This window comes from Cebus imitator, unplaced genomic scaffold (genome assembly GCF_001604975.1).
Source record: "Cebus imitator isolate Cc_AM_T3 unplaced genomic scaffold, Cebus_imitator-1.0 Scaffold190, whole genome shotgun sequence".
Classification (NCBI taxonomy): domain Eukaryota; kingdom Metazoa; phylum Chordata; class Mammalia; order Primates; family Cebidae; genus Cebus; species Cebus imitator.
This window is the reverse complement of record NW_016107505.1, coordinates 1425241-1440439: the sequence shown is the minus strand read 5'-3', so window position 1 is coordinate 1440439 and position 15199 is coordinate 1425241. Positions and strand designations below refer to the sequence as shown.

The 15199-nt window shown below is 42.5% G+C and overlaps 1 protein-coding gene and 1 pseudogene across 1 annotated transcript in view; both read left to right on the top strand.

Moving 5' to 3' along the window:
• Nucleotides 1–3125, top strand: part of LOC108316589 — a 12232-nt pseudogene extending 9107 nt beyond the window's left edge.
• Nucleotides 1–15199, top strand: part of LOC108316663 (zinc finger and SCAN domain-containing protein 5A-like) — a 136145-nt gene that overhangs the window by 32665 nt on the left and 88281 nt on the right. The window lies entirely within an intron of this gene.

Genomic DNA, 15199 nt, shown 5'->3' with positions numbered 1-15199 from the left:
AAAAAAAAAAAAAGAGGAATTAAAGCCTCATCTTCAGGTCCATTAGAATATGCCAATCAGAATAAACTGCATTCCTCAGACCCAGGGCCAGAAATTTTAAACTATTCAACTCCTCAAGGTCCAGGGACTATTGTGGAAGAGTTGGGTATGTGAGATTGTAAGGGCCATTGTTGAGAGTTAAAATAAGTTCAGTTTTTCTATAAATTATCCATTAATGTCAAAGGCACACTGAAGCAAGACCAGAATATGGGCCCCGTGTCAGATTAACAAAGTTTCTTAAAGCATTAACTGACTCCTTAATAAAGGTTATAAAGGAAGTTGTATCTTATGATCAAGATTAAAATTTCATTCAATGTTTATAAAATTTTGAAAAACTAATTTTATTAGGCTACTTGTTTGGAAAATTAAGTCACCTCTCTCAAAGAATGAAGATTCTTACCTTTATTTATAATCCTTGAGTTATCACTTTGGTTAAATGAATGACTTAATTTGTGATGACCTCTGATCTTATTTTGTGATATAAAGTGTTTTAAACTGATATTTGACAAAATGACATTATAAACTATGTCTTTTTCTGACCTAACTAAACCTTTAAACTATTAGGTTCCCTAAAGTCCTAAAATGGCATGTTTAGTCTACTAAGTATAAAAATTATAGAGGAAGCATTGTCAGACATAAAATAGTGTTTTGTTTCTTAGGGCTGTATTTGTATAAATATGTTATTGGGATGTGTTCCAAAATTATGGGAAATGCCTATAATTGTCATATGATTTAATGTACATCATCAATTATGATTATAATTGCTATTTTAAATTACTTTGTGCCACAGAGGTAAGCAAATTTCCTTGTCAATTGTGTCTTTGATTGTGGCTGCCCCAAAACTTTTTATCATCCATAAACAATTGTTGTTTTTGTTTTGGTCTTCTTTAGAAGGTGGTTTTCTCATCAGCTGTAAAACTTTTAACATTTGCTCTCGAATGCAGGGTTTTTTTTTTTTTTTTTTTTTTTTGAGACAGGGTCTCATTCCCTTTCCCAGGAAGGAGTGCAGTGGTGTGATTTCAGCTCACTGCAGCGTCTGCCTCCTGAATTCAAGTGATTCTCGTTCCTCAGCCTTTCAAGTAGCTGGGATAACAAGTGCCTGTCACCACGCCCAGCTAATTTTTGCATTTTTAGTAGATACGTGTTTCACCATGTTGCCCAGGACCAGGTGGATTCACAGCTGAATTCTAAATGTACAAGGGAGAGCTGGTACCAATAGGACCAGCTTTACTTTAGTTTTCTCCTAAAACTCTTCAAAAGATCAAGGAGGAGGGATTCCTCCCTAACTCACCCTATGAAGCCAGAATCACCCTGATACCAAAACCTGTTAAACACACAATGAGAAAAGAAAACTATAGGTCAATATTCCTTATGAGCATAGGTGCAAAAATTCTCAAGAAAATACTAGCAAACTGAATCCAGCAGCACATCAGAAACTTAATTAACCATAACCAAGTTGGCTGCATTCCTGGGATATAAAGTTGGTTTAACATATGCAAATCAGTAAATGTGATTCACATCATCAACAGAATTTAAAGCAAAAGCCATATGATCATCTCAATCAGTGCAGAAAAATCTTTTGATAAAATCCAACATCCCTCTATTATTAAAAAATAAAACTTTCTATAAACTAATCATCAAAGGAACACACCTCAAAATAGTAAGAGCCATCTTTGCCAAAACCACAGCCAACATCACATTGAATGGGCAAAAACTGGAAGCAATCCCCTTGAGAACTGGAACAAGAGAGGGATGCCCACTCTCACCACTCCTATTCAACAAAGTACTGGAAGACCTTGCCAGAGCAATCAGGCAAGAGAAAGAAATAAAGGCATCCAGATAAGAAAAGAAGTCAAATAATTTCTCTTTACTGATGCTATAATTCCATACCTAGAAAATCCTAAAGACTACCAAAAAGCTCCTGGAACTGATAAATGACTCCAGTAAGCTTTCAGGATACAAAATCAATGTACAAAATTCAATAGGATTTCCATACACCAATAAATTTATAGGTGACAGCCAAATTAAGAATGCAATTCCATTTACAATAGCTGCAAAAAAAAAAAAATGAAAAGAAAAAACCCTATAATACATATAACCAAGAAGGTGAACTACATCTCTACCAGGGGAACTACAAAACACTGCTGAAAAAATAAACATAGATGACCAAAATTAATGGAAAAGTATTCCATGCTCATGAATTGGAAGAATCAATATTGTTTAAATAGCCATACTGCTCAAAGCAATCTACATATTCAAAACTAATCCTATCAAGCTACTAACATCTTTTTTCACAGAACTAGAAAAACATAACCCAGAATTAAGCCACACACCTACAGCCATCTGACCTCGGCAAGTCAACAACAAAAAAGCAATGATGCAGAACTCCCTATTCCATAAAAGGTGCTGAAATTGCTTATTACACACCATCCAGTTCCTTCAGAAGACGATGTTGACTTTATTTTGAATAAAGCATGTAATTACCTGAGCTGAAATGTTGAAGTGAGAAGAGGGGACATCCTGGCAGCGTGGAATGGTATCCATCCCCTTTTACAGATCCCAAATCTGCAGATACTCAGTCTAGCTCCTGAAATCATGTTGTCGATATCAGTGAGAGTGGCCTTATTACTATAGCAGGTGGAAAGTGGATAACATACTGGTCTCTTGCGGAAGATACCATAAATGCTACTAGGAACACTCACAATTTGAAAGCAGGAACAAGTAGAACAGCTGGGCTTTTCCTTCAGGGGGATAAAGATTGGAGCCCCACACTCTACATTAGGCTTATCCAGGATTATGGACTTGAAAGCGAGGTGGCACAGCATCTTGCTGCCACCTATGATGATAAGGCTTTTGAGGTGGCCAAAATGGCAAGTGTGAATGGCCAAAGGTGGCCTATTGTTGGAGTATGTCTTGTGTCAGAATTTCCATATATTGAAGCAGAGGTGAAACATGGGATTAAGGAGTATGCCTGCACCACTGTGGATGTGATTTCACGTCATACTCGCCTGGCCTTTCTAAATGTCCAGGCAGCAGAGGAAGCTCTACACAGGATTGTTGAACTGATGGACAGAGAACTGAATTGAGACAATTATAAGAAAGAGGAACAACTAGAAACAGCCAGGAAGTTTCTATCTTATGAAATGGACTATAAATCTTGATCAGTAACAGTCAACAGATCGCTATGAAATTAGCCTATTGCCTTCAGACATTGACAGGTATAAGAGATTTTCTAAGTTTGATGCAGACCAGAAAGGCTTTATTACCATTATTTATGTTCTGTATGTATTAAAGAGTATCAATGCCCAGATGGATGAAAATACACTCCATGAAATTCTAAATGAAGTCAACTGGAATAAAAATGGACAGGCTGAACTCAATGAATTTTTGCAGCTGAGTGCTGTTTAAAAAGGAAGGGTGTCTGGAAGCCAGCTTGCTATAGTAATGAAAACTGCAGAAGAGAACCTAGACCAAAGAGTCCAATTCCAGTGGACCACAGTTACAGCAGGGACCAGGCTTAGAATGTGACTGACCTAGGCAGATCTGTGTTTGTTGAACAGGCCTTGTTTGTGCATGCTTTGCTATGAATGAAGTTCCTTTAAGGACAAAGAAAAGCACACTTTTCTTCTTTTGAGCATATTTGCTCTTACTTAAAATCTGCTAAATTCTAAAACATACAGTCCTTCACCAATCTCAGAGACTCATTTGGAAATAAACTGATTTCAAGCCGTTATAAAGAACCCCTGCATTTTGTATAAATTCTTAATTAAACCTATACAGCTTCCTTACCTGATTTAAGAAAGGGGGACAAGAAATAGAGGGGAATGAGCTTTGAAATTCATTCCAAACACAAAAGGTTTCCCTTAGCATATAAACTTGACATTAGTTGACCCTGTTGGGGTCCAAGTGGGTATGCAGGGATTGCCTTTTATTATCAAGCGATTTATTTCAAGAGCCTTTAAGGGGATTCAGATGAAGGAAACCCCATCTGTGCTGGAGAGTTGGATACTCCTTTAAATAGCTCTCACCACAGTCATAACAATAATGATAATGCTGGATTATTTGTTAAGCCAAGGTTGTCTGCCTCATATCCATCATGCTGTTTGCAGTATTCTTTCAATCAGTGTATACTTGAGTGTAACTTTAGGATTTCTGCTATTAAGCGCGTGATCCCTATTCTGCTTCAGTTTCTGGCTTTGCTTCTTTCTGTTTCAAAATATGTAGCTTCCTCTTTCGTACAACAAAAACTCATTCTCACTTTTGCTAAATATACTGTAAGAATTATCATTGATTTCATTTTTCTTATGCACCTGCAAAGATTTTTGGCATATGAATGTAATACTGAAGTTAATGATGCTATAACTTGCAATGTTTGCTTCATGTCAACCTTTTTTAAGGGGTGAAAAAGCCCTACTGTTTTTAAAGAATGGCAAGTGTAAGCTCAGCACTAGGTGAATATACACACTGCATGTGTGCATATGTGGTACTTTTATGTGTTGTGTTGGGTTATTGTTCTAGATTGGACTGTTAAATACTATGTGTGAGGCTGGGTTGCCATTTTCATAACTGTCTTGGTGTTTTATGGCCATTACTTATTACTTTTGATGTTCAGAATGAGCTACATGCATTTATAGACCCAAAAGAGGATGTATTTAATGTGCCTTGTTTTTAACTGAATAAGAACTGGAAGCATGAATCAATAAAACTGATTAAAATGGTCAAAAAAGAAAAGCTGGTGAAGTGTTAATGTTTTTCTTTAAAACACATGCAGAACACACACATGCACACTTGTGCATGCATGCACACACACACTCACACATACACCATCCAAACGGTGTATCTAAATGGAGCTGTGGTAGTGAGGGCTCTGGGCAATGGAATCTTACCCCAAATGTACAGTGCTCTGTTTTGGACATAGTGATGCCCTTTTTGTTTATTTCAGATATAAAACAATGCAGGCTCTGTCCTGAAAATCATTATCCAAACAAGAAAAAGGAACATTGCTTTCCCAAACAGGAGACCTTCCTGGCCTATGATGAACCTTTGGGCCTGGCTCTGGCATGCACAGCCTTGTCCTACTCTGCCCTCTCTGTTCTGATCCTTGTGGTGTTTGTGTGGCACTGAAACACTCCTGAGCTACGCCCTCCTTGTCTCCCTCATGTTCTGCTTTTTCTCTTCCTTGCTCTTCATTGGCCGCCCCACCCCTGCCACCTGCCTCCTCTGATAGACCACCTTTGCAGTTATGTTCACAGTGGCTGTGTCTTCTGTTTTGGTGAAAACCATCACTGTGGTCATAGCCTTCCAGGCTAAAAGGCCAGGAAGCAGGATCTGAAAGTGGATGAGTCACCAGAAATTCTTTCTGTTGTCTTCCTTTGCTCCTTTATCCAAGTGACCTTCTGTGGAATCTGGCTGCGGGCATATCCTCCCTTCATAGATAAGGACCCTCAGGCCATGCCTGGCTACATGATCATCCAGTGTAATCACTGCTTTCTATTCTATATTGGGCTACTTGGGCTTCTTAATTTTGGGGACCTTTGCTGTAGCCTTTCTGGCAAGGAACTTGGCTGATGCCTTCCATGAAGCCAAGTTCCTCACCTTCAGCATGCTGGTGTCCTGCAGTGTCTGGGAGGCCTTCCTCCCACGCTACCACAGCACCCAGGGCAAGGCCACAGTGGCCATGAGATCTTCTCCATCATGGGCTCCAGCAATGGGTTACCTGGCTGCATCTTTGCTCCCAAGTGCTATGTGATCCTCCTCCATCCAGAAAGGAACACTCTTCAGTGTTTAAATAAGAAGCCTAGGGCACGCATGGTGGCTCACGCCTGTAATCCCAGCACTTTGGAGGCCAAAGTGGCTAGATCGCTTGAGCCCAGGAGTTTGAGACCAGCCTGGGCAATGTGGCAAAACCCCATCTCTACAAAATATACAGAAATTAGCTGCAGGTGGTGGCATGCGCCTGTAGTCCCAGCTATTCAGGAGGCTGAAATGGGAGGTCAAGGCTACAGGGAACTGAGATCACACCACTGCACTCCAGCCTGGAAGACAGAGCGTGACTTGGTCTCAATAAATTAATAAATAAGCCCCAAAAAAACAGAAAAAGACCAAACAATAAATAGACTGAGAACGACTGTAATGATCATTAGTGGTAGAGAATTTGTAACCTAATTGAAGAAAGCATACCTGAAAATTAATAAAGATTGAACTAATTGAAAAAAATGGCAATGAAAGATAGGAAATTTACAGAGGCAAAACCTGAATATCCAGTGAATAATAAAAGGATTCTGGCGGCTGGCTCAAAGGTAGTGAGTTTTACCAACTGATTGTCCACAGTCAGTCACAGACCAAATTCCTTGTTCTACTCTTTCACCCCTCCTCACTAATGCACTTGACTAGTCATTAATGAAGGAAAAAAAAGGATGCTAAGCCTAATTGATAGTCAAAAATTCAAATTTAAAAAACAAAATCGTTAATTACTTCTCACTACAATGACAAAAATTACAAATCTGTAATCACTAAGTGTTGATTGGGATGTGGAGCATAAAGAGAGGTCTGTGAAGATGCTAGAACTACTGACTGGGATTTTAGCACCGAAATCAACCTCAAAGTTCAATTGTGCACCCTTTGGTTACGTTACAGATGGTGCCATGCTGGGTCACAGAGCTTGCCCCAGGTCCCGAAGCAAAATGGCAGCGCCTGGACTGGAAGTTCATCCCCATCAATTTTCCTTACGGAATCTCAGGGCTCAGTAAAGAACGATGATTGACACAGTCACACAGCAGCTGGTGTGACAGGGACAGGTTTCCGGAATTCCAGTGTCTTAATACCAAGCCCTTGTAGCATTTCTCAGAGAGAACAAAACCGTTGGTCTTGTGTGCTCAGAAGAAAGCTTAGTGGTCATAAAATCCGATACATACAACTTGCAGATCAACACACCAAGACTCTGGAGGAAGTGAGGGTGGTAACTTGTCCAAATCTCCAAAGAAAAGGTAAGAATGGTGATCATGAAATCTGCTGACACTTAAGTGGTCACTGTGTGCCGGCTACTGCTCTGAGGTTCCCTTAATTCTCACAACAACCCCTACATTTTAACATCAAATTCTAACATCATCCTCACTTTACCTCTGGGGAAACTGAGACACAGGGTGTCTTTCTCTCTTGCCTGAGGCCCTAATAGTAAGGGAGCAGAGGAGGGGCTCCAGACACTATTTCACAAAAAGGGAAACCGAGGCCCAGAGAGGGTGAAAAGTCACCGGCTCATCCTCTCTGGAACGAGTGGTACTGGGTAGGTGGCCTCAAAGACATAGCTTGACTCAGAACCCACAGCCCCTTCAACTCAGCTTTCTCCCCTCCCATGGGCGGCTGTGAAGTCACAGGGGAACTGGGAGGGGCCGTTACCATGGAGACTGGCCCATTCACAAACAGGGTGGAAACTGGGAGTTGCCCTCATGTCCCGAGCCACCACTTTGGAGCCAGCATTTTCGGTCTCGGAAATGAGACCCAGAGCGCCTCGCGCGAGCAGCCCCAACTTCTCCGCAGGCGACATGCGGCACCGCCCGCGTGATGGAAGCACCCGGACCCCTGGACTTCACAGACGCAGAATGAGGGCCGAGCCGCCGCAATGCGCGTGTGCAACTCTGTCCTGGCCTTGTGGCATCTCCACCAATCGGAATCCTGCTTTTTGCCTGGCCCCGCCTTATCCCCAGACTTCCGGTGTCTCGCTGGCTCCAAAACAACCTTAAAAAGTGGAGGATTCGGCAACTTGCAGAGACTTCTGGGTATTGTAGTCTCAAAGGTGCAGAGCAACAGGAGGAGCACGTTTCAGTAAAAAGAAGCTTGGAATACAAATGCCTACACCAGTGATGACTTGGCGGGTTGGAAACGCTTGTTAGATGCTTTCACCAGCTGTTATTTGTGGGGAAAGCAGGAAGGGAGGAGAAGGAAGGCGGTCGCAGAGGCTTCTGGGAGTTCAAGTTCAGCCGACGGAGCAAGGGCTGCGACCCCCGCCCCGGATCCGGAAGTGGTCGCCGAGGCCTCCTAGCAGCCAATGTGAATGCGGGAAGTCCCTGATCCAGGCGTCCCGCTCTCCCCGGCCCCGCTCTCCAGGTCCTACCACGATGACTGACTCGTTTGCGGCTTTGGGACCGGTTGTAGGGGGCTTGACCGTCACTAGTAGACGTTTCTGATTGTGTCGCGGTCACCATGGTAACGACTTTCGCTTCCCTTCCGCCCTCTATGGTGACGTCATTAGAGGAGGCCGGGCTGGGGTGGCTTGGGGACAGGGAGTGCGCATGCGCCTGGGGCGAGGAGGCGGGAGGAGGGGAGATCCGTGGGAGGACCGAGCTCAGGGGTGGGATTGGAGGAGTTCCCGTGACCTTCCGGGTTGTTTGTGCGGAGGGGCAGCTTTATTTAAATAATAATATGCGTGCAGGCGACCTGCCTGATTTCTGGCGGCGTGCTTTCTAGTAAGTGCGCAGAGACTTTTCGCAAGAATTGATTGACTCTTTTCCCCTTCCTTCCCGATTTTTGGTTGGAAACCCAGACTTTGTTTCACGCCTGTCGCCAGGTTAACTAGGTCACTGTTTGCTCTCAGGAGCAACCCTTCCGCCCGCAGTTCGCTTGGTCCTTGATTACAGGTTCGTGCTGTGCATTCATTCATTCAGTGAGTGCCGAATAAGTGCTAGTGGCCAAGGATACAGCGGCGAGCTCGGCAGCTGAATGGCCTCAGATCTTAGGAGTTTCTCAGTACCAGGGTTATTAACACTGGGGGCTGACATTGCTTTGTTGTGGGGGGCTGGCTGCCCTGTGCGTTGTAGGATGTCGAGGATCTTCCCTGACCTCCACCCACTGGATGCCAGGGAAAATCCTCTCCAGCCTCCAGCTCCCTGGTTGTGACAACCAAAAGTGTCTCCAGACATTGCCGAATGTCCTCTGGGGGCTGAAGTCAGCCTACTGAGAACTACTGCCCTAAAGGTTTTCCTGAACACTCTTCTATACCTTCTTATAACTTGGCCACCCAGTAAACTCTCACCAGCTGGTTGAAATCTCATATGGATGTCTGGACGTGATCTGACACATTAATTTCATTTTAAATCAAATTTAAAAGCATTCCCACCATCAAAGGGAAGGGATGATTAAATGTACAAAGGCCATTAATGGTATGCAGGAGAAGTTACAAAAAACTAACATCAAGCACCTGGGCATATAATAATCTGGTTAGCATATAAAACCTTCTAATGATAAATGAATTTATAAAGCTAGTTTAAAACTTAGTTACTACTGGGTTCCACCAAAATAAAATACATCATTTTTGCCTACATTATCTATGGAGGGATTGGCATTCTCTTCTGATATGGTTTGGCTGTGTCCCCACCCAAATCTTATCTTGAATTCCCACATGTGGGAGGGACCCGTGGGAGGTAATTGAATCATGGGGGCAGGTCTTTCCCATGCTGTTCTTGTGATAGTGAGTAAGTCTCACGAGATCTGATGGTTTTTTATAAAGGGGAGGTTCACTGCACAAGCTCTCTTCTCTTGTCTGCCGCCATGTGAGACGTGCCTTTGACCTTCTGCCATGATTGTGAGGCCTCCCCAGCCACGTGAAACTGTAAGTCCATTAAACCTTTCTTTTGTAAATTGCCCAGTCTTGGGTATGTTTTATCAGCAATATGAACACAGACTAATACAGCTTACATCTGTCTGTCATCAACTTACTGGGTGGTTTCCGTGGCTTTTAGCAGTTTCTTTATTACATTTTAAAGGATCGTTTGCACATGAATTGCTATAAGAAAAGACAAGAGCTTCCTATGAGCTGTTATGCAAACACAGCCATATCAACTCAGTCAGAATGTTACAAATAAAAGATCATAATCATAGCAGCAGTAGTAACAGTAACTGGTGCTAGCAGGCATGGTGTGCTGACAATGCCTGAGCTATGGTTTTAGGATTTCTGTGGAAACACTGTCTTTAATTCCCACAGTGACCGTATGAAATAGGTACAGTGTGCATCCCCATTTAACAGAGGAGGACATGGAGACACAAGTAAAATAAGTGCAGCTGAAGAGTGGAATATTTTTTATTTTACATTTTTAATTTTGAGATAATTTTGTATTTACAGAGTAGTTGCAATGATATAGTACAGAGCATTCTCATGTAGCCCTTCCCCGCTTCCTCTACTGTTAACATCTTATGTAATCCTAGTAGATGTGTCAAAACTGTAATATTGCCACAGTACTGTTAACTCCAGACTTTGTTCACATTTCCCCAGTATTTCCTTTAAAGTCCTCTTCCTGTTTTGGGGTCACATGTGGGACACCACATGACGTTTAGTTGCCATGTCTTCCTGCCCTCCTCTGATCCGCAGCAGTGTCTCTGACTCTCCTTGTTTTTGATGACCTTGACAGTTTTGAGGAGTACCGACCGGGTGTTCTGTAAAATGTGTTTCCATTTGGAATTGTCTGATGCTTGCTCATGACTAGACTTGGGTTATGGGGAAGGATGACTTTAAAATTTTTTTTTTATTTTAATTAAAAATTTTAAATTGATACTCGGTTCAATTATTAGACAATCTTTAACCCATGTTTGGAAAAACCTGGATATGTGAATCTCCTTTTTAACTATAAATGTTAGAAAATGTAATTGCTGATCAATTTTAGCATTCAAATTGAGATGTGCAATAGGTGAAAAATACACAATGGATTTCAAAGACTTAATACAAAAAGAAGGATATAACGGATCTCATTAACAATTGTTTATATTGATTACTTGTTGAAATGTATCTTGGGTATATTGAATTAAATCGTACATATTGTTCAAATTTATTTTACTGGTTTCTGGGCTAGCAGGAAGTGTGAAATAAATGTAGCTCACAGATTTTTATTGGCTAACACTGCCCTAACTAGTAGCAATACATTAATTGAGAAATATGTGCCAGGCACTGTGTTTTAGAAATACTATCTCATTTAGAACACATGGACACAGAGGGGGAACAACGCACACTGGGACCTGTCGGGGTGTGGAGTTGCGGGGAGGGAGAGCATTGGGAAAAATAGCTAATGCATGCTGGGCTGAATACCTACGTGATGGATAAATGGGGCAGCAAACCACCATGGCACATATTTACCTATGTAACAAAACTGCACAGCCTGCACATGAACCCTGGAACTTAAAAAAAAAAAAAAAAAAATCTCATTTAAACTTTATGAGGCAAGCTCAGTAGACTGTTCCTTAAACTCCACTTTTGAATGATTCCTGGGGTAAAAGAAGATTCCATCCCTCTGTGCAATATACCAACTGATGCTTCAGGCTCACCGAACGCCCCTGGCTAGTACAGTGCTTTCTAATATGCCTTCATTCTTCTCTGTAGGTTCAGTTGTGTGATTACCAAGAGCTGGTTGTATTTATTCTAAACCTTTTCATTCTAATAGATTTTATTTCAATTATGTAATGCAATTATATTTAACATAAATGAGGAAAATATGAGAACGTAGGCAAATAATATTTTCCATCAAAACAATAATTCAGTGGGAAAGATGCAATAAAGGCTGATTGTTAATAAGAGCAACAACAAAAAATATGTGACGTTGGAATAGGCAAGATGGCTACTGGGATAATCTTTTTCTTTTTTTTTTTAAGTATTGAGGATTTTGCTTAAATAGCTTTGGAAGGATGCCTGTGTCTCTACTGACCTTTTAAGGGACAGACTGGAAATTGTAGGTCCATAGACAGGTACAACAATAACAACAACAAAAAACCCTGATATTGTATCAAAAGATTGGCAAATTAGTGTACAATTTTATATTTTAAAACAAAATGGTGAAAGTATTTTTAATTACCTTTTGGATCCAACTTATTTGATGAACCAACCAATGATGGTTCTGATCATGATGATAAGAGAACTTCTACCCTGCTGTTACTATCCCCATTTTACAGATGGTAAAATAAGGCATTAAGAGACAATAACCTTCCCAAGGCTGCATATCCAGTAAGGGGTGGAGCTGGGATTCAAACCCAAGAAACTTGTCTCCAGGGACCAAGCTCTCAACCAGGACATGGAACCTCCTCCAGAATAGGCAAGAAACATGGAGGCTGGAGAGCTGGACACGGCTTTCTCCTGCAGCAGCCACATCCTCACATCTGTATTTCCTCTTTGGGGGCGTCCCAAATCTTTACACAAAAGAATACGGAATTTGGAATGAGTCAAACTGGGTCAAATCTCAGGTCTGTAGCTTAATGTGATGTTGGGCAAGCCATCAGTCCCTCTGAACTGCAGTTTCTTCACCTGTAAAGTACACAATTAGCTGTATTGTTTATGATTCTTGGTAAACCACCAGCATACCTGTTAATTCTCAATGTTGGTCCAATGGAATAATCAACCAAGCCTTTTCAGCCATTTCAACAAGTATATGTTTTATTATGGAAGTAGTGGGGAAAGTTTGAGAATGATCTGGAGGAGAGATTATAGGAGAAACCCCTGCAGATGCTCTCTCAGACGCTCTGGGTACATCCTCCCAAGGCACGGCTCCCACAGACACCTTCCGGCCATGCCTCTGGGCACCCAGGTGCCGTTCCTCAAAGGACCCAGTTCATTACTGTCCACACAGAGAGCTTTCTTCAGAGGTAAGAATGCCTGGGAGATGGAGGCCTTGTGGAGGCTGAGCTGAGATGGAGCAGGCTCACTAGAAAGAACAGCAGGGATCATCCCTAACAAAGGAAAGAAAAGAGAAAGAAATCTGTGCATTGATTTTCATCATGCATTCTCAAACTCCTTGCCTGGTGCCCTCTCTGTCCTCCCCTGCAGGAATCTTTGTGACCCGCCTGAAGCCCACCTCCTCCCTCCCTCAGCCTAGTCCACTCTCCCCTATCACTAGGTTCCACCCACTTTGTCCCTACACCCACCAGGCTGTTCCAGCAGCTGGAACACGCTTCCCTCAGATCTCATGGACCCTAGCTTAGCCCAATCACCAGGGCAACTGTCTCCTCCTCAGAGCAGGGCTCTTTTAGAGACCAGCCAGCAGAAGGAACCGACACAGCCCCCTGCCCCCCCTCCCCCCCCCACCCAGTTCCTCACCGTCCCAGCGCCAGGCTGGAGCAAGTGCTGCTGCCCCACCTCCCACTAGAGGGCGAGTCCCACAGGAGCAGGGACTGCCCAGGCCTGCCTGCGCTGCACCCTCAACCTGGTGCCCTGGAGTCACCGCAGGGTTGCAGGAAGAGAACCTTAAAGTTTGCTAATGGGGGCTGGAGTTCCAGAGATGGATCAGGGGTATTTCTTGCTCCCAGAGGGGCTCACACGTCTGTGTGAGCTGGGGCCCTCAAACTGTGTTCCACAGGGCCAACTGCAGCTGCATCCCTTTCAATAAAGTTTCTTTTTGTAATTGAGGTAAAATGCCCGTAAAATAAAATTCACCATTCTAACCATTTTGAAAGTGCACAATTTAGTGGCTTTTACTAAATCTATGCACAAATAGATGTTGTGCCCTTTTCACCTCTAAAAGTGGAACATTTTCATCAACCCAAAAAAGAAATCTCTTAAGCAGTCACTCCCCTTATCCTTCTTCCCCTCAGCCCTGGAAACTACTAATTGACCTTCTCCAAATCTGTATATGTAATATAAATGGCATCATATACTGTATGGTCTTTTGCATCTGCTTCTTTTACTCAGCACAAGGTTTTCAAGGTTCAGCCATGTTGTTGCAGGTGCCAGGACCTAATTCCTTTTTTTAGGGCTGAATAATAATCCATGTATGATTGTACCATGTTTTGTTTAGCCAATCGTCAGTTGTTGGGCACAGTCACAGCCATTGGTGTATTCTCTGTGATTGCTTTGACCTCCAACAGCAGAGTAGAATAGTTGCAACAGACACCATATGCCCTGAAAAGCCAACACTTACTATTTGGCCCTTCACAGGGAAAGTTTGCCAACCTCTTGGCTAATGGGTTGGAGGCACCCTGTTTTATGAAAATAACTATATGGTTTGACTGGTACTTTAATGTTTGGTTAAAGAGAGCCTGAAAAACCAGTCAGCACCATTCATTTCCCTCAGAAGTCTTCCTCAGTGAAATCTGAAGGACTGTTGAACCAAAGCATTGCTTAGGTGAATCTGGAGGATTTTTCTAGTTAGACACAGATCAAGGGATCAATGTGTGCAGCGGCATATGGAGTGGGGAGAACGTGATATTTTCAGGGAAATCCAAAGTGGTTTAATACAAGGTGGGTATGGTGGCTCATGTCTGTAATCCCAGCACTTTGGGTGGCCGAGGCGGATGGATCACCTCAGGACGGGTGTTCAAAACCAGCCTGGCCAAGATGGTGAAACCACGTCTCCAGTAAAAATACCAAAATTAGCTGGGCATGGTGGCATTCGCCTGTAGTCTCAGCTACTTGGGAGGCTGAGGCAGGAGAATCACTTGAACCTGGGAGGCCAATGTTACACTGAGCCAAGAGCCTGGGCAACAAGAACGAAACTCTGTCTCAAAAAAAAAAAAAGTTTAATATGGACAGGGGATGGAATGTGGGACAGAGAAGTGGAGAAAATTTTAGAGAAGCAGGAAAAGTGTGGAGTCTGAGAACCCTTGGGTACCACGCCAGGAAGCTGAACTTGATCAATGGGGCAGAGGCTTCCTGCCATGTTCCCTGAAAACCTGGGATGTTTTAGGAATTCCACAAAGATTTGCTTTGATTTTCATTTCAAAAATGAAACTGTTTCTTAAAATGAGTGTGTACCTAAAATACAGCACATGGACTAAAATTTTTATTCACTGGAGAGCCACACCAACCTGTTGCATGCTTTACATACAGACCTTGGAAAAAAATTTTTATTAACTGAAGGGCATGTAGAGTTTACAAGGCAAACTGTTAGATGACTGTTACCATTTAAGTGACTTATCTCTATGGGTTAAGATTTTTTCTCCATATGAACAATTGAAAGGAAATACTGAAAGATATGGGATAATACAGAGAAGCGTAAGATTGCAAAGGCCTCAGCAGATGAGAATAATTAGAAGGAAAAACAAAAAAAAAAAGACTGCAAAGGTCTTCAGAGTAAAACGTAAGACCGCAAAGGCCTTCAGAGTTAAACGTGATACCTCAAAGGCCTTCAGAGTGACATAAGACAGCAAAGGCCTTCAGAGTGACGTGAGACAGCAAAGGCCTTCAGAGTTAAAC